The 17,965-nt window shown below is 39.2% G+C and overlaps 1 protein-coding gene across 16 annotated transcripts in view; it reads left to right on the forward strand.

Moving 5' to 3' along the window:
- The window catches only part of DIS3L2 (DIS3 like 3'-5' exoribonuclease 2), a 360,467-nt gene that overhangs the window by 7,901 nt on the left and 334,601 nt on the right, over positions 1-17,965 (forward strand). For 4 of the 16 annotated variants that reach the window (XM_084997947.1, XM_021074518.2, XM_021074520.2 and 1 more), the window contains exon 2: positions 15,019-15,092. The gene's annotated coding sequence lies outside the window, so the exon portion shown is untranslated. 16 annotated transcript variants of the gene reach the window in all.

Genomic DNA, 17,965 nt, shown 5'->3' on the forward strand with positions numbered 1-17,965 from the left:
TGCCTGTGTTTTCTTCTAGGAGTTTGATGGTGTCCTGTCGTATATTGAAGTCTTTCAGCCATTTGGAGTTTATTTTTGTGCATGGTGTGAGGGTGTGTTCTAGTTTCATTGCTTTGCATGCAGCTGTCCAGGTTTCCCAGCAATGCTTGCTGAATAGACTTTCTTTTCCGCATTTTATGTTCTTGCCTCCCTTGTCAAAGATTAATTGACCATAGATGTCAGGGTTTATTTCCGGGTTCTTTATTCTGTTCCATTGGTCTGTATGTCTGTTTTGATACCAGTACCATACTGTTTTGATGACTGTGGCTTTGTAATATTGCCTGAAGTCTGGGAGAGTTATGCCTCCTGCTTGGTTTTTGTTTCTCAGGATTGCTTTGGCAATTCTGGGTCTTTTGTTGCTCCATATAAATTTGTGGATTGTTTGTTCTAGTTCTGTGAAAAACGTCATGGGTAATTTGATAGGGATTGTATTCCTAAGTATTTTATTCTTTTTGATGTGATGGTGAATGAGATTGCTTCCCTAATTTCTCTTTCTGATCTTTCGTTGTTAGTATATAGAAATGCAGTTGATTTCTGTGTATTAACTTTGTATCCTGCAACCTTGCCAAATTCATTGATGAGCTGTAACAGTTTTCTGGTAGCGTCTTTAGGATTTCTAGGTATAGCATTATGTTATTTGCAAATAGTGATAGTTTTACTTTTCCTTTCTAATTTGGATTCCTTTTATTTCTTTTTCTTCTCTGATTGCCTTGGCTAGGACTTCCAAAACTATGTTTTTTTTGTTTTTTGTTTTTGCTTTTTAGTGCCACACCCACAGCATATGGAGGTTCTCAGGCTAGGGGGTCTAATCAAAGCCACAGCTGCCAGTCTATGCCAGAGCTACAGCAGTGCCAGATGTGAGCTGCATCTGTGGCCTATACCACAGCTCATGGCAATGCTAGATCCTTAACCCACTGAGCAAGGCCAGGGATCAAACCCACAACCTCATGGTTCCTAGTCAGATTAATTTCCTCTGTCCCATGACGGGAACTCCCCAAACTACGTGAGCAGACATTCTTGTCTTATTCATGATCTCAGTGGGAATTCTTTCAGCTTTTCTCCGTTGAGAATGATGTTAGCTCTGGGTTCGTCATTATTTTGTTGAGGTAGGTTTCCTCTGTGCCCACTTTCTGGGGAGGGTTTTTATCAGAAATGGGTGTTGGATTTTGTCAAAGGCTTTTTCTGCATCTCTTGAGAGGATTATCTGGTTTTTATTCTTTAGTTTGTTAATGTGGTGTATCACACTGATTGATTTGTGGATATTGAAGAATCCTTGCATCCCTGGGATAAATCCCACTTGATTATGATGTATAATCCTTTTAATGTATTGTTGGATTTGGTTTGCTAGTATCTGGTTGAGGATTTTTGCATCTATGTTCATCAGTGAAATTGGCCTGTAATTTTCTTTTTTTGTGGTATTTTTGGTTTTGGTATCGGGGTGATGGTGGCTTCATAGAATGAGTTTGGGAGTATTCCTTCCTCTGCAGTTTTTTGGAATAGTTTCAGAAGGACAAGTATTAGCTCTTCTCTAAATGTTTGATAGAATTCACTTGTGAAGCCATCTGGTCCTGGACTTTTGTTTATTGGAAGTTTTTAAATCACAGTTTCAATTTCAGTTCTTGTGATTGGTCCGTTCATCTTTTCTATTTCATCTTGGTTTAGTCTTGGAAGATTGTACTTTTCTAAGAATTTGTCCACTTCTTCTCGGTTGTCCATTTTATTGGCATATAGTTGCATGTACTAGTCTCTTATGACCCTTTATATTTCTGTGATGTCCGTTCTAACTTCTCCTTTATTGATTTGAGTCCTCTCTTGTTTTTTCTTGATAAGTCTGGCTAAGGGTTTATCAATTTTGTTGATCTTTTCAAAGAACCAGCTTTTCTTTTCATTGACCTTTTTTGTGGTTTTCTTCATTTCTATTTCATTGATTTCTGCTCTGATCTTGATGATTTCTTTCGTTCTGCTAACTTTAGGTCTTGTCTGTTCTTCTCTCTAGTTGCTTTAGATGTAAAGTTAGGTTTTTTTTTTTTTTTTTTAGCTTTTTCTTGTTTCCTGAAGTAGGCTTGAATTGCTCTAAACGTCTCTCTTAGAACAACTTTTGCTGCATCCCATAGGTTTTGGAGTGTCGTATCTTTGTTGTCATTTGCTTCTAGGTATTTTTCAATTTCCTTTTTGATTTCTTCAGTGATCCATTGGTTGTTTAGTAGCATGTTGTTTAGTCTCCATGTGTTTGTGTTTTTTTACAGTTTTTTTCTTGGTGTTGATTCAACTGTTATTTCTTCAAATATTTTTTCTTTCTCTACCTTTCTCAGTCTCCCCCAACCCCTGCCCTGCTGATTTCAATTACCCATATATATGTTGCTCAAAATCCCACAGCTCACTGATGTCCTCTGTTAATTATTTTTCTGTGTGTTCTCCTTTCTGTTTTTCATTTTGGATAATTCCTATTGCTTTATCCTAAAACAATTTATTAATTTTTTTTCCTCAACAGTGTCTAATCTGCTTTTAATCTCATCCAGTGTATTTTTCATATTGGGTGTAATAGTTTTCATCTCTAGAAATTTGATTAGGATCCTTTTTATATGTTCAGTGACTTTTTTTTTTTTTTGTCTTTTTAGGGCTGCATTTGTGGCATATGGAGGTTCCATGGCTAGGGGTCACCTTAGAGCTGTAGCTCCTGGTCTATGTCACAGTCATAGCAACACCAGATCCGAGCCACATCTGCAACCTAAACCATAGCTTATGGCAATGCTGGATCCTTAACCCATTGAGTGAGGCCAGGGATCGACCCTGCGTCCTCATGGATACTAGTCCGATTCATTTTCGCTGAGCCACAATGGGAACACCTTCAGTGACTTTTTTCCTCTAATTTTTTAAACATATGGATTACATTTCTAATAACTTCTACTTTCTTGTTCTTTTCAAATTATTCCCATATATTTCTATATTCTCTCTCTCTCAGTCTCTCTGCCCCTCTTTTTCTCACACACAGTACACAATACATCCTCTTTATTAAAGAGGTAATGTGGGAGTTCCCGTCATGGCTCAGTGGTGAATAAATCTGACTAGGAACCATGAGGTTGGAGGTTCGATCCCTGGCCTTGCTCAGTGGGTTAAGGATCCCGCGTTGCCGTGAGCTGTGGTGTAGGTCCCAGACACGGCTCAGATCTGGCATTGCTGTGGCTCTGGTGTAGGTCGACAGCAATAGCTCCGATTAGACCCCTAGCCTGGGTACCTCCATATGCCATGGGAGCAGCCCTAGAAAAGGCAAAAAGACAAAAAAAAAAAAAAAAAGGTTATGCAAGATACAAAATAATTTCCCTATTTTGTATATTTGGAAGGTTTAAGAAAGCTAGGTAGTTTGGTTTGGTCAAGATCAGACAGTTAATGTTCAGATTAAAATCTAGGTTTTTTTCACAACTTGTGCTCTTTCCATTACTCCTGCTTCAATAGGAGGGATAAGACACGTGTAAAACTAAAATAAAAGAAACAAGAGGGGAGGCGCCGTAATGGAGAAGAATTATGAAAGGTCATAAGGGAGTGTCTGGTTTATAAAAGACTTCCAAGGTTGCAGGAAGCATTTGGGATGAGCCTTGAAGGACAGGTAAGTTTTTGAGTGTTGCTCTAAGGAGGATGAAGCATTGAGGAAGAGAGAAGAGTTTATTTCAGTGAGTGGGGTTGGAAAGGTGGGGCATGTGAATTGAGTATGAATAAGGAAAGCAGGTCTTGTGGAAGGTTAGACTGAATTGTGGAGTATTTTTGATGCCTGGCTTTTTAAATTTATTTTTTATTTTTTACTTTTTTTGTCTTTTTAGGGCCATGCCCATGGCATAGGGAGGTTCCCAGGCTAGGGGGTCTATTCGGAGCTATTGCTGTCGACCTACACCAGAGCCACAGCAATGCCAGATCCGAACCGTGTCTGGGACCTGCACCACAGCTCACGGCAACGCCAGATCCTTAACCACTGCGCGAGGCCAGGGATCGAACCTGTAACCTCATGGTTCTTAGTCGGATTTGTTTCCGCTACGCCACGGCAGGAACTCCTGATGCCTGACTTTAACACACCTTTTTTATGTGTCTTGTCTTTTCAACTGCTCCATGGTTCTGACACAGGGGTTTTAAAATTTCCTTTCATTACTTAGTACAGTCTTATACATAATTTATAGGTTTATTGATTAATAACATTTCTTACTATAGCAGCCGTAGTGATATTTTATTAGTACTTGTGATTGCTTTGTTTATTGTATAAGAAATCTTAAATCTTGTGTTCATAAAATTCCTTCCAAAGAAGTCAGCATATTTATGCTAATTCATTATTGATTGCCTCAGCAGTTGGCTTACCAGAGCAAGAGGATCCCACTTTCTCAGGCATCCAGTATCCTGCTTCAACTTAAGCGTCGTTATGTAATTTTGTATTGTTCTAATGAAAGGAATGCTCAGATGATAGCATTGTGGGCAGAACCCAGGCCTGGTTCCCTGGGACTTTTTTACTTCTGGCTGTTAGGGAGGAGTATACATGTGGCACTGTCCTTGAACTCACAACTGCCCACCACGCGCAGAACTGGCCCTGACACAAGTGCTTAGCTGGACTCACGCTAATCTTTGTATCTATAGGACTTGAGAGCTGAGGTTTTAATCAGGGCTTCTTTGAATTTCAGTCAGTAAAATAATTAATGGAAAAATATCTGACTGTTCAAGTCACATCATTCTTCTTGCACTGCTTTTAATTATCTTATGCAAACCTTTTTACTCCTGAGTTCTGGCAAATGCCCTCTTTGCTGGAGTTCTAGTGCTTCTCAGTGAGTTTGATCAAAAAGCACATTGCCCTTTGCTGTAAACCCCCTTGTTAATGCAGTTTCAGAGGAAAAGATGAAAATCAAGGATTCCCTAAGTCCTGACTAGTTAGAAGGACAGCATAGAACCAAGCAGATTTCCAGTGACCTGGATTGAATCTAGAATTAAAAGACTAGGCATGTATTTACATGCATCTCTGTACAGTCTTGTTTGTTTTCATACCATGGTCTTTTATTAAATACTGGGAAGTTACAAAGTAATGTGTGCAAAATATGTGTAAAGTATACAGGATAATAGGACAGTGAATATCCATGTACCTGACCATCTAGTTTAAGAAAAAAATCGAAAATCTTTATGCTCCTGTTGCTAGTCCTACCACTTCCTTCCTGTTTCAGAGGTGAGATGAGTTTTGTATTTCCTTTATACTTGAACCATACAGTTTGTATCCTGAAACGGTTGCTTAATTTGCACGTTTTTGAAAAATGAAATCACAATGCAGATTTTTTTCAGTGATTTGCTTCTCTCTGTAACATTATGTGTGTCCACTTTGGTCATTTTTTTTTGTTTTTTGGATTTTTTTTTTGCTTTTTAGGGCTGCACCTGTGGCATATGGAGTTCTGGCAAATGCCTTTCAGGCTAGAGGTCTAATCGGAGCTATAGCTGCTGACCTATACCACAGCCACGGCAACGCAGCATCCGAGCTGTGTCTGCGACCTACACCATGGCTCATGGCAACACTGGATCCTTAACCCACTGAGTGAGGCCAGGGATTGAACCTACAACCTCATGGTTCCTAGTTGGATTCATTTCTGCTGTGCCATGACGGGAACTCCTTGGTCATATTTTGTAAGTATTTATCCTAGGCTGTTTGCACTTAGGAAGGTAAATTTATTTCTCAATTATTTTCCTTGTTAACGCAGGTTCAATCCCTGGCCTCGCTCAGTGGGTTAAGGATCTGGCATTGCTGTGAGCTGTGGTGTAGTTTGCTGGCGCAGCTTGGATCTGATGTAGCTGTGGTTGTGGTGTAGGCTGGCAGCTGATTCAACCCCTAGCCTGGGAACCTCCATATGCTGTGGATGTGGCCCTAAAAAAAAATTTTTTTTCCCTCATTAGTCCTAAGAAGAATATGATTCATATGTTTCTGCCTTATGGAAATAAAAAATGGTAATGCTCTCTGACTGGATAAAAATAAGCCAGTGTTGGAGTTCTCTGGTGGCAGAGTGGGTTAAGGATCCTACGTTGTCACTGCTGTGGTTTGGCGTCCATCTCTGGCCCAGGAACTTAACGCATGCCACAGGTGCTGCCAAAAAAAAAAAAAAAAAAGCCTGTCTCCTTTAAGGCATTTAATGCACTTTAATGCACTCTTAGGGCCTTCCGTGGTGAGTGGGCAGGAGCCCTTTAAGGTGGCAGTTTGTTTTTCCTGCCTTTCCCCTTATACCTCCCCTTGGGACACCTGGACCCTCCCTGTTCCCCGGAGAGGTGGCTGGGTGGTTCTTTGCTCTGACTGCGCAGAAGAATCACATGGGGAGGTTTAAGAATACCCATGCCTGGGCCAAACACTGACCAATTAAATCTGAATATTTCATTTTGTGACTCTTCTCAGCTTTTGCCTGTTTTTTTGTTTTTGTTTTAATTTGATTGCTTCTTTCATGTTGATTTGTAGGTCTTTACATATTCTGTATATAAATCTTTGAAGTCTTACATGTTGCAAATATTTTCTTCCAGTCAGTTGTTTTGTCTTTATGGTTTCTTTGGCTTAAAGAAGTTTGTTTTTTTTTTTTTTTTTTTTTTTTTTTTTTAATTCACATTTGCTAATTTATTACATAGATCTGAAGCAAACATTTTCTTACAGTTTTTCTAATTTTCTCCATCTGTGTTACTTCTCCTTTTTAGGTGCTGGTTTTGTGTTTTTATACTATTTGTTTTTTCTTGCAAGTGTTTTATCTATATTGTTAAAAAATAATTTTTTTATTGTAGTTGATTTACATTGTTTTGTCGATTTCTGCTGTACAGCAAAGTGACCCAGTCATACATATATATACACACACTCTTTTTCTCATATTATTTTCCATCATGTTCTATCACAAGTGACTGGATGTAGTTCCCTGTGCTGTACAACAGGACCTCATTGCTTATCCATTCTAAAGGTAATATTTGTATCTACTAACCCAATCTGCCAGTCCATCCCACTCCTTCCCTCTCCCCCCCCCTCCCCCTCGGCCACCAGAAGTCTGCTCTCCATGTTGGTTTAAATAAATTTTTAATTTTTAAAATTTGAGTTTCTTTGTGGTTTCTGTGTTTTATGTCCTGAGAACCCTTCCTTTATCCTTAGATTTTGAGGAATTTTCCCTATGTTTTCTTTTAATATATTTATAATTTTCTTCTAACATTAATCACTTTAAGCCAACTGTAGTCTATTTTTTAGGTAGAGTGTTAAGGATCTAACTTTGCTTTTCATTTATGCCCTATATTAGATTCCAGTTATAAGTGATATCGTATGGTATTTGTCTTTCTCTTTCTGACTTATTTCACTCAGTCTGAGAGTCTCTTGTTCTATCCATGTTGCTGCAAATGGCATTATTTTGTTCTTTTTTATGGCTGAGTAGTATTCCATAGCATATATATATACTGCATCATCCTAATTCAATCGTCTGTCAGTGGACATTTGGGTTGTTTCCATGTCTTGGCTATTGTGAATAGTGCTGCAATGAACATGCAGGTGCATGTCTCTTTTTTAAGCAGTTTTGTTCAGAGAGATTCCCAAGAGTGGGATTGCGGGATCATATGGTAGTTCTGTGTATAGCTTTCTAAGGTACCTCCATACTGTTCTCCATAGTGGCTGTACCAGCTTACATTCCCACCAACATTGCAGGAGGGTTCCCTTTTCTCCACACCCCCTCCAGCGCTTGTTATTTGTGGACTTACTCATGATGGCCATTCTGACTGGTGTGAGGTGGTACCTCATGGTAGTTTTAATTTGCATTTCTCTAATAATCAGGGATGTTGAGCATTGTTTCAAGTGCTAGTTGGCCATCTGCATATCTTCCTTGGAGAACAGTCTATTCAGGTCTTTTGGCCACTTTTCCATTGGGTGGTTGGCTTTTTTGCTGTTGTGTTATATAAATTGCTTGTATATTTTAGAGATTAAGCCCTTGTTGGTTGCATCATTTGAAACTATTTTCTCCCATTCTGTAAGTTGTCTTTTTGTTTTCTTTTTGGTTTCCTTTGCTGTGCAAAAGCTTGTCAGTGTGGTTAGGTCCCATTGGTTTATTTTTGCTCTTATTTCTGTTGCTTTCGGAGTTGTGAGCTTTTTATGAGCAAAGACTGTGTCTTCAACTTTGCATGTCGTGTTAGTGAGGTGCTTGGCACTATAGATTCTCAGATGTTTGTTGAACGAGTACAAGGTATATTTAGAGGATTGTGAGAAAATTGGTTGAAGCCAAAGGTTTCTAGAGGAGTCTGCAAGATGATGAGCCAGGATGAGCCAACAGATAATGAAGCAACTTAAATGTTTGGCTAAAGAGTTTGGAGTTTGTCTTTAGTTACAAGAGGGATAGAGGAAGGAGGCAAGAGGAAGGAAGGTGATTTATAATTGTTATGCTAAAGAGACTGGTTGTAAGTATTCATCATGGAATTGAAATAATTTTTTTTTTTTTAATCTTTTCTTGAGCTGCTCCTGTGGCATATGGAGGTTCCCAGGCTAGGGGTCTAATTGGAGCTGTAGCCACCGCCAGCCTACACCAGAGCCTCAGCAACATGGGATCTGAGCTGAGTCTGCGACCCACACCACAGCTCACGGCAACGCCGGATCCTTAACCCACTGAGCAAGGCCAGGGATTGAACCCGAAACCTCATGGTTCCTAGTCGAATTTGTTAACCACTGCGCCACGACAGGAACTCCTAAAATAACTTTTAGATGTTTTGATCTTTTTTAGTGTTGGTACTGGTTTATCAAGTAAACAAAGATTGCTGCCAAGGTAAAATAAATGACCTGACATTAATACTAGCAAGTGCTTGTCGAGTGCTTACTGTCTGCCGGGTACTGCTCTGAGAGCCTTGCATATATTACCTCATTTAGTACTCAAGGCAGCTCTGCATGGTAGGCTTTATTATCGCCTCTTTTAGCTGGTGAAACTGAGGCGCAACAATGTTAAAGAACTTGCCCAAAGCCACAACTTTTAAGTGGTAGAACAGGATTCAAATCTGGGCATTTTGGCTTCAGAAGCCTCCTTACTAAGCTCAGCTGTCTTCATTACCCTTTAGCCTATTCTGGTAGCACTCCTCCAGAAATTCGTGTTTTAACCTTCAGCTAAGATCCAGTGAAACCATTTTGTATGTTAACTGACATAAGCAAGTATTATTCAGCTTGTTTTACAATAGATGATCTATTTTGTGATAGCTTCAAATGTTTCATCTGTTGCTTTAAGGGGAGCTAAAATTGGGCCTATTCTGCATCTGATTTGCATGTAAGGTACTTTTTGAAAGTATCAAATATTTGAAATGAAGTTTTAAATATCAAAATTTGGTTGTCTTAGCAACTTAGAAACGAGAGTTTAGAGGAAATTCTGTTATGTTGTCCTTCAGGCTAGGTAAGCATTGTTCCGGAGTATTCTTTATACTTGTCTAGTCTTTGTTAACTATCTTTTTTTTTTTTCTTTTTTGGTCTTTTTAGGACCGCACCCATGGCATATGGAGGTTCCCAGGCTAGAGGCCTAATCGGAGCTGTAGTTGCCAGCCTACACCACAGCCACAGCAATGTGGGATCTGAGCTGAGTCTGTGACCTACACCACAGGTCACGGCAACGCTGGAGCCTTAACCCACTGAGCAAGGCCAGGGATCGAACCCGAAACCTCGTGGTTCCTGGTCAGATTCGTTAACCACTGCGCCATGACGGGAACACCTTTGTTAACTGTCTTAAAGAGCTTCTCTATCTCTGAAGGAAGGCGATTTTCTGATCTCTGATCTGTCCGTAGTTAACTGTGGAGATAAAATATGCTTTATTCTTTGTAAGTTTCTTTTAAGGCCACTACCATCTGAGGTCAAACAAAATACTTGTATGGCACTTTGCCAAGATTACAGTTGCTGTGGGAATCCTTGCTCTGGATTTCCTCACGCTTGGGGTAATGAAATGTGCACAAAGTGTCTGTACAAACATAGCTTTTATATTTTCTGTGCATTTGGAGGTGGCAAGGTCTTAGTGATGTGGCTTCCCCATAAATAGAAAGTTGAACTCCCACAGCCTGAAGTTTTAAGGTGACCCCACGCTTCTGAACTTGGCCGTGGAGCTCATGTCCCACAGTCTGCTCCTCTGCTTAGAAGGCTTGCGTCAGCACAGGGAAGCCAAGGCTTTGGAGTGGATGGAGGCCCAGCTTATTTCCCTGGGACCCATAGACTTCAGGTTTGTTTTGTCTCCCTGAGAAGCAAAGATTCCAATACTTTGAAGCAGTAAGGAGAAGAAATGCCACAGGTCTGTCTTAGTTGCATTTCAGTATTTTCGGAATTATTTTGGTTCTTTTTCTTGGATTGTCCTATTTCTCTACTCTCTACCTGAAGTTATTAATTATTAAATCCATGGTGATGCCCTTATGGGTGGGAGAGGTTTTTCACTGGGAAATATAGACTCTTTTGAAAAACCTGCAGGCCCTCGAGTCACCATCTTTCAAACTCACTCCCAGTGAGTGGAGCCCGGATGTGAAACATGATTTCTGTACAGAAAGGAGGGCTAGCAGTAGTTTGTCTGCTTTGTAGGGCCTCTCCCACACCTCCCCTCATAGGGCGCTCAGCTGACCGACCAGATCCAAAATCAGCCGATTTGCTTGGGGGGTCATTCAGATGTCCTCGTCTTTCTGTCTGCGTAGTCATAGTCATTTTTATTTAGAATTTTGTGTCCGGCATCCCCCCAGATGCCTTGAATAATGCTAGGATTCTTCTGTGTGACTTTGAGGGGAAAATACAACGGCTTGTAATTTTGCATGTCTTCTGCTGAAGTGTTAGGCAAGATGCCAGGGTGCCATGCTTTGTAGACAGAGACATGGTCCTTAGTGAGGCCTTACCTCACTTGAGGCTGAGTCTGTAGGTAGTAAATTCCAGATGTATGTGGCTGCAGCCCTGAGAGTAGGCATGGGTATAGCAACAGCTTGCCAAGGGGAAAGGAAGATGTAATTGACATTTTTTTAAAAAATTAAAGAATTAGCAGAAGCCAGGTTGATACTAATGGCTTGTATAAAATTTAAAAAGAGTAGTTTTCATGAAAACTGACATTTGAAATAATATGAAGCTAGGGAAAACTGCTTCCAGTTCTTGTGTATTTTAGTCATTATGTTCAGTTGCTTATAGATTCTGAAAGTCGCATGTTTTCCCACATCGCCATGGTAAAATTGGCCTTGTGGATGAGCTTTGCAGCTTTTGTCCTTTGTCTTATTAATTTTGAGATTAGTGCACGCGGAGATGGTGGTGGTGTTTACATTCAAATGATGCGTATAACGGGTGGGCGAGTTCCTTTTCAGCTCAGTTATTAAATGGCTGCTTCTGAATCATGCCCTTTGTATGACATCTGTATAACCTTGCTCCACAAAATTTATGCTTTAAGTAGGTAAAGGCCTTAAGTGATAGTGGTAGTTTTTGGTGAATTGTTTGCTGAACAGAATATTCTGCCATTTATGACCTGTAACTTAGAGTTTTTAAAAGGGAAATTAAGCCCTCTCACGTGCTTCAGTGTAATTTAGCACGTGTATGTGTGTGTGTGTGTGTATGGGGGAGGTGAAGTGTGTGTACGAGTGTAGGAGTAGATGAAATTACTTTGGGTATTAACTGGTAGTTATGGAATTGGAATGATGAGCATACGTTCATTACATCAGTCTTTCTACTTTCCAAAACAAAAAGATAAAAAAGTCTCCTCAAAAGTAATGAAGGAAAGTGATAAGATCTTAGACTTTTATTTGATAGCACAGACTAGGAGTTAATGAAATAAATATATGTCACAATTTCTAGGTGGCCTTCTGGGTGGGCTTCTCAGTGCTGCTGAAGTATTGCCCTGAATTGCTTCAGGAGAGAGAGTATTCTTTTATCCTCCTACTGCTCAAGTTTACTGATCATGGCAGAGATATTCCAGTGTGACCACTCACACATTATGAAAATAAAACCTTTTGGTTTTTTGAGACACCTTCTTTTGCTATTTAGAGCTGATCATGAATTCTGACACTAATGAGTGCCTTTGTGTGCTTCTTTAAATTCTTCTTTTTTTTTTTGGTCTTTTTTAGGGCACACCCGCGGCATATGGAGGTTCCCAGGCTAGGGGTCGAATTGGATCTGTAGCCACTGGCTTACGTCACAGCCACAGCCATGCCAGATCGAGCCACATCTGTGACCTACACCACAGCTCATGGCAATGCTGGATCCTTAAACCACTGAGTGAGGCTGGGGATCAAACCTGTGTCCTCATGGGTAGTCAGATTCGTTTCTGCTGAGCCATAGTGGGAACTTTCGCTTCTTTAGATTCTGATTTCTGTTTTAAAATAATGAAGGTTTTATTTAGTCCCTTTTCTTTTAGATATCTCAGGTTTCTCTATCTGTTCCTTCCCCTACAGGATGAGGAGATAGTTATTCTTGTTTCTAAATGTACTTGTGTTTAACCTGAGCCTTTTCAACTTTGTCTAGAATTAGTCTCCAGAGTCTGCACATTTATCTCGAAGAGAGAAGTTAGAATAAATTTCAGGGGGTTGAAAGAGCCTGTTGGTATGAAGTCTTTAAAGCACAGAAGCAATCTTATTTGTTCCAGTTTAGTAATTCTGTTGATGACTTTAATCATAGTAATAGAATATGGAGAAGAAACATGAGATGGAATTTATAATATAATCCTGTGCAAAGTACACGTGAGAAATGAAGCTGTTTGTTGAAAAATTGATAACATTTTGGGGCCTTACTTGGTAGCAGAGCTTATTTTTGAGAAGGCCCTGGATGATCTCATTCAGTTTTGGTTGGTGTGCTGCCTCGTCACAGAGCTTACATTTGTCGTGTTGTTTATGATCACAACTGTGGTGCTTCAGTGGCGTTAAGATGATTCTGTCTTTATCAGGCAGGGAGGTGCTCCCTAGAACGACTCTGGCAATATCCTTAATGTACTTCCTGCCTCTACTGGTGTACTCCTGTTTGTTATCAAGATGTGAAAATATGAAACTCCAGAATTCAGATAAATCTTATAATAGACACTGAGATTCTAGACTATTATATGAGTTTATAACACAATTTCATAAGCAGGGGAAAGATAGTTCAATTGTCTTTAAGTTGTCTTAAATACTGAGGTATGGGGAAATGTTTTAGTATTTTGAAGATTATTATTATTATTATTATTGTTATTATTATTTTTGGCTGTGCTCATGGCATGTGAAAGTTTCTGGGCCAGGGATCGGACCCGTGCCACATCAGTGATAACACCAAATCCTCAACCACTAGGCCACCAGGGAACTCCAGTTACTTACCTTTTAAAATTAGAACTGAGAAACCTTACAGAGGCTTTTCATCATTTTTCATCGAAGTTTATTACCAAACTCTGTTTTTTAAATTCCCACTGTGACATTAGGCTGTAATGCATTATTACCATGTTATCAAGAACATTTATTCAGTGTCTGCTTTGTAGGGCACTGTGTAGAAACAGGTGTAAGACGTAGTTCCTTCTCTTCAGTAATTAATAGCTGTTGAGGAATAACAGAGCATCTTTTTTTTTGTTGAGGTGTAGCTTCTATATATGTATATAAATATAAAATACAAATTTCAAGTATACCATAGTGATGCATAGTTTTTAAAGGTTATACTCCACTTATAGTTATTATAACATATTGACTAAGGGCATCTCTTTTAATTACTTCATTCAGTGAACATTTCCTGGGTGCCCACTCTGTGCCAGCCCTGTTGGGCACTAGGATACAGTGGTAAACCAGACAGAGAAGGCCCCACACTCTTGGAGCTCACATTCTAGGATCTTAAATGCCGTTTAACATACTGAATGATGTGATTGTTCAGGACTTTACAGGGGAGGTTTTACTTTGTCCTGGTCTGGTTAGGAAAGGCTGTATTGAGGGGTAGTCATGAGCTGGACAGCGGGACAGGAAGTAGAATGTCTGTTTCCCAGTGCGTATTATGTGGAATCTGCTGTTAAAGATTTTGTGGTCAAATAAATGTGGACAGCAGCACACTCTGGGTGTGCAAAGAGGTGATCCCAAGAGCTGGAGAAATTAGGTGAGGTTTATAGAAGGGAGAGGATTTGGAGTTTGAGCTGTTTTTTAATGGGTACAATTTTAAGAGTGAGGTTGAAGTGGAGGGGGAGTGAATTGTGTGAACTTGAGCAAAGGACTGGTCCCTACCCGCCCTGCTCTTCACAGAGAAGCTGTCATTTATTTATCTTGGGCCCACCTTTTCACTTCTTCCTTCCTATCAGTATCTTAACACATTCAAGTTTCCCATTAATGAAAATAGCAGCAACAGCAAATGGAAACTCTGTCTTTTGATTTCACCTCTCCATCTTCACAGTCAACCTTCAGGAGTCACCTGAACCCCTGAGTTCCACGTGCTCCCTGGTTACTTCTCTTTGGTTATTATTCCTATTGCTTCTCTGAAACAGTTCTCTCCAAGCTCCCTGTGACATCCCAAGTCAAACAAACACTTCTTTTCTTTCCTTCTTTTTTTTTTTTTTTTTTTAGGGCCACACCTGTGGCGTATGGAGGTTCCCAGGCTAGGGGTTGAATTGGAGCTACAGCTGCCCGCCTAGACCACAGCCACAGCAGTGCAGGATCTGGGCTGTGTCTGCAGCCTACACCACAGCTCACGGCAGTGCCGGATCCTTAACCCACTGAGCCAGGCCAGGGATCGAAGCCGCAACCTCATGGTTCCTCGTTGGATTCGTTTCCACCACACCATAACCGGAACTCCACACACACTTATTCTTTATTTCACTTTTAGTGGAGTAGGACTTTATTGGCCACGACCTTTTTGAAATCTTGATTTTCTCGACATGACGCTCTCCTACGTTTTCTCTTACATCTCCTTCTGAGGAGACCATTCCTTTCTGTCTTTGTAATTTTGAACTTTGAGGCTCCTCAAGTCTCCATCCCAGGCTCTTTTTACTCCATACTCTCTCCCTGGGCTGATCTCCTCTGTGTTTATGACTTTAATTAATATTTGTTCTCTAGTGACTCCCAACTTTGACCTCAGCGCAGACATTGTCAGAGCACTAGAACAAGGACAGAGAAACTGTCACATACTGGTGAGTATAGAGTGAAAGTGATGGGGTCTGATTGGTTATGACAGATGGGTAAAGGTGATTAAATTTCAGTGAACTTCATTTATTTCAGTTTCTTAAATCCACAGTGTAATTTTTCCTTGAAAAATGATCATTTCACAAACTTTGTTGAGCTATTATTTAGCAGGTACTTTGGGACTGCAGAAGGGAATAAAATATTTCATAATCTAAGTCTTTTAATTACATTTTCTAGTATAGTGGTTTTTAAATCTGGACTAAAATGATATAAAACTAAATTCCACTAAGAGTTATAATACTTTACAAGTTAGAGGAGTATTTGGGAACTAGAGTTTAAGCCAATATGGCATCAGCCTTGTAATAGTACGTAAGATGGTCTCTAAAAAAAAAAAAAAAAAAAAAAAAACAGCAATAACCCCTGACTGATGCCAGCAGTCCCAGAATTAGCCCAGAGGGTCTAAAATTCAAGTTTAATTCCTTAGAGATTTTCATAAAGATTCTAAAATGTTAGGTTGTAGGTAAATGGTGTCTCTTTCCTTAGAATGAAATAATTATGTGAGTCTCTCCCTCTATAATGATTATTATATAAGTCCCACTTTACTACTTAAGGATAAAACAGAGACCTCAGATTCTAATTAGTTTTTTTTGGTTTCCTGAGATGGGCTGTAATGTTCAACATGTCGAATAAAATTTCTTCAATTATCATTCAGCTATGTTAGTGACCAGGTCCTAGAAATGAAATAAGAACAACAGTTTATTCATCGTTTTCTTTAAGGTGATGCGCTTGGTGTCATAGAGGCTAAGAGTTAGTTTGGAGTTAATTTTTTAAGATGTGAGGTTTGGATCAAGGTTTATTTTTTTGTCTATTGATGTCCAGTTGCTTCAGCACCATTTATGGAAAAGGCTGTCTTTCCTCCCTTGAATTGCTTTTATACCTTTGTCAAAATCAGTTGGACGTATTTGTATGGGTCTCTTTCTGGGTCCTCTCTGTTGTTCCATTGGTCTATGTGTCTGTCTCTTATCACACTGTCTTGATTTCTGTGGTTTTAAAGCTCAAAGTTGGGCAGTGTAGTCCTCCACTTTATTCTTTTTTTTTTTTTCTTCTCTATTTTGGCTATTCTAATTCCTTTGCATTTCCATATAGTTTTAAGATAAGCTTGTCTGTATTTACAGGAAACCTTGGGATGCTGGTAGGAATTGTGTTGAATTTAAAGGTCAGTTTGGGTAGAACCGACAGCTGTACTATGTCATGATCTGTTAGTGCTGACATGTTACCACTTCAGGTGAAACGTAGGAACCTTGCCACCATTTAGGCCCCTTTATCCTCCCTACTTTCTAATTAGTTGTCCTAAATATTTCCTTTATCTACACTGAGAACCACCTCAGACAATATACTTTTGTTTTTAACCATCGTGCATAATTTTAGGAACTCAAGAGGAAAAACACAGTCTAGCTCGTGTACCTATAAAGTTTCCCATGAATGTTACTTTTTACTTCTAAAAGTTCTGTTTCTTTTAAAAGTGTGTCTTTTGTAAGCTTCTTTCACCTGTTTTTATTTTTATTTCTTTATGCACATTATGGTTTTAAAATATTGTGTGCTTGTCATTTTTATGACCCCAAATTACTTTCTGCCACATTATGATGTTTTTTCTGATCCCCAATTATGATGGCTTTTTTCCTGATTTTTTTTTTTTTTTAATTTTGTTGCAGTTTAGTTGACTTGCAATGTTGTATTAGTTTCAGGTGTACAGCAAGGTGAATCAGTTATATATATAATCTCTTTTCTTTTTTCCATATTAGTTATTACAAACTATTGAGTAACTTGCCTTCGCTATACAGTAGGTTCTTGTTAATTATCTGTTTTATGCAGTAGTGTGTATATGATATTCCCATCCTCCCAGTTCCTCCCTCCCCACCATGGCTTCCCCTATTGTAACCCTGAAATTGGTGTTGAAATTTGTTAGTTTTTTTCTGTTTTATAAATACGTTCTTTTGTGTAATTTTTATTAGAATCCACATATAAGTAATATCATATGATTTTAGTCTCTTTGATTTCACTCAGTGTGATAATCTCTAGGTCCATCCATGTGGCTGCAAATGGCATTATTTCATTCTTTTATATGACTGATATTCCACTGTTTATATGTACCACGTCTTTATATCCATTTGTTTGTCGATGGAAATTTAGGTTGTTTCCATATCTTGGCTATTATAAATAGTGCTGCACTGAATGTTGGGGTGCATCTATTTTTTCTAATTATGGTTTTCTCTGGTTGTATGCCAAGGAGTAGGATTGCTAGATTAAGGACCTAAAGGTAAGGCTGGAAATTATAAAAATCCTAGACGAAAACATAGGCAGAACACTCTGACATAAATCACAGCAGTATCTTGTTTGATTCACGTCCGAGAAAAATGAAAATAAAGTGGGACTTGATTAAACTTAAAAGTTTTTGCACAGCAAAGAAAACCAGGAAAAAACCAAAAAGACAACCTACAGAATGGGAGAAAATTTTTGCAAATGAAGCATCTGATGAGGGATTAATCTTCAAAATATACAAACATCTCATGCAGCTTTATGTCAGAAAAACATACAACCCAATCAAAAAATGGGCAGAAAATCTAAATGGACATTTCTGCAAAAAAGACAGACAGGTGGCCAAAAAAAGCACCTGAAAAGATGTTCAGTGTCACTAATTATTAAAGAAATACAAATCAAAACTTCAATGAGGTATCACCTCACACCAGTCAGAATGGCCATCATCAAAAAGTCTATAAACAATAACTGCTGGAGAAGGTGTGGAGAAAAGAACCCTCTTACACTGTTGGTGGGAATGTAAATTGGTGCAACCACTGTGGAGAACAGCATGGAGGTTCCTTAA

This window comes from Sus scrofa, chromosome 15, assembly GCF_054392235.1.
Source record: "Sus scrofa isolate SSC_HxYL_T2T_F1_AM1 chromosome 15, Sscrofa_HxYL_maternal_Yorkshire_Landrace_v2.0, whole genome shotgun sequence".
Classification (NCBI taxonomy): domain Eukaryota; kingdom Metazoa; phylum Chordata; class Mammalia; order Artiodactyla; family Suidae; genus Sus; species Sus scrofa.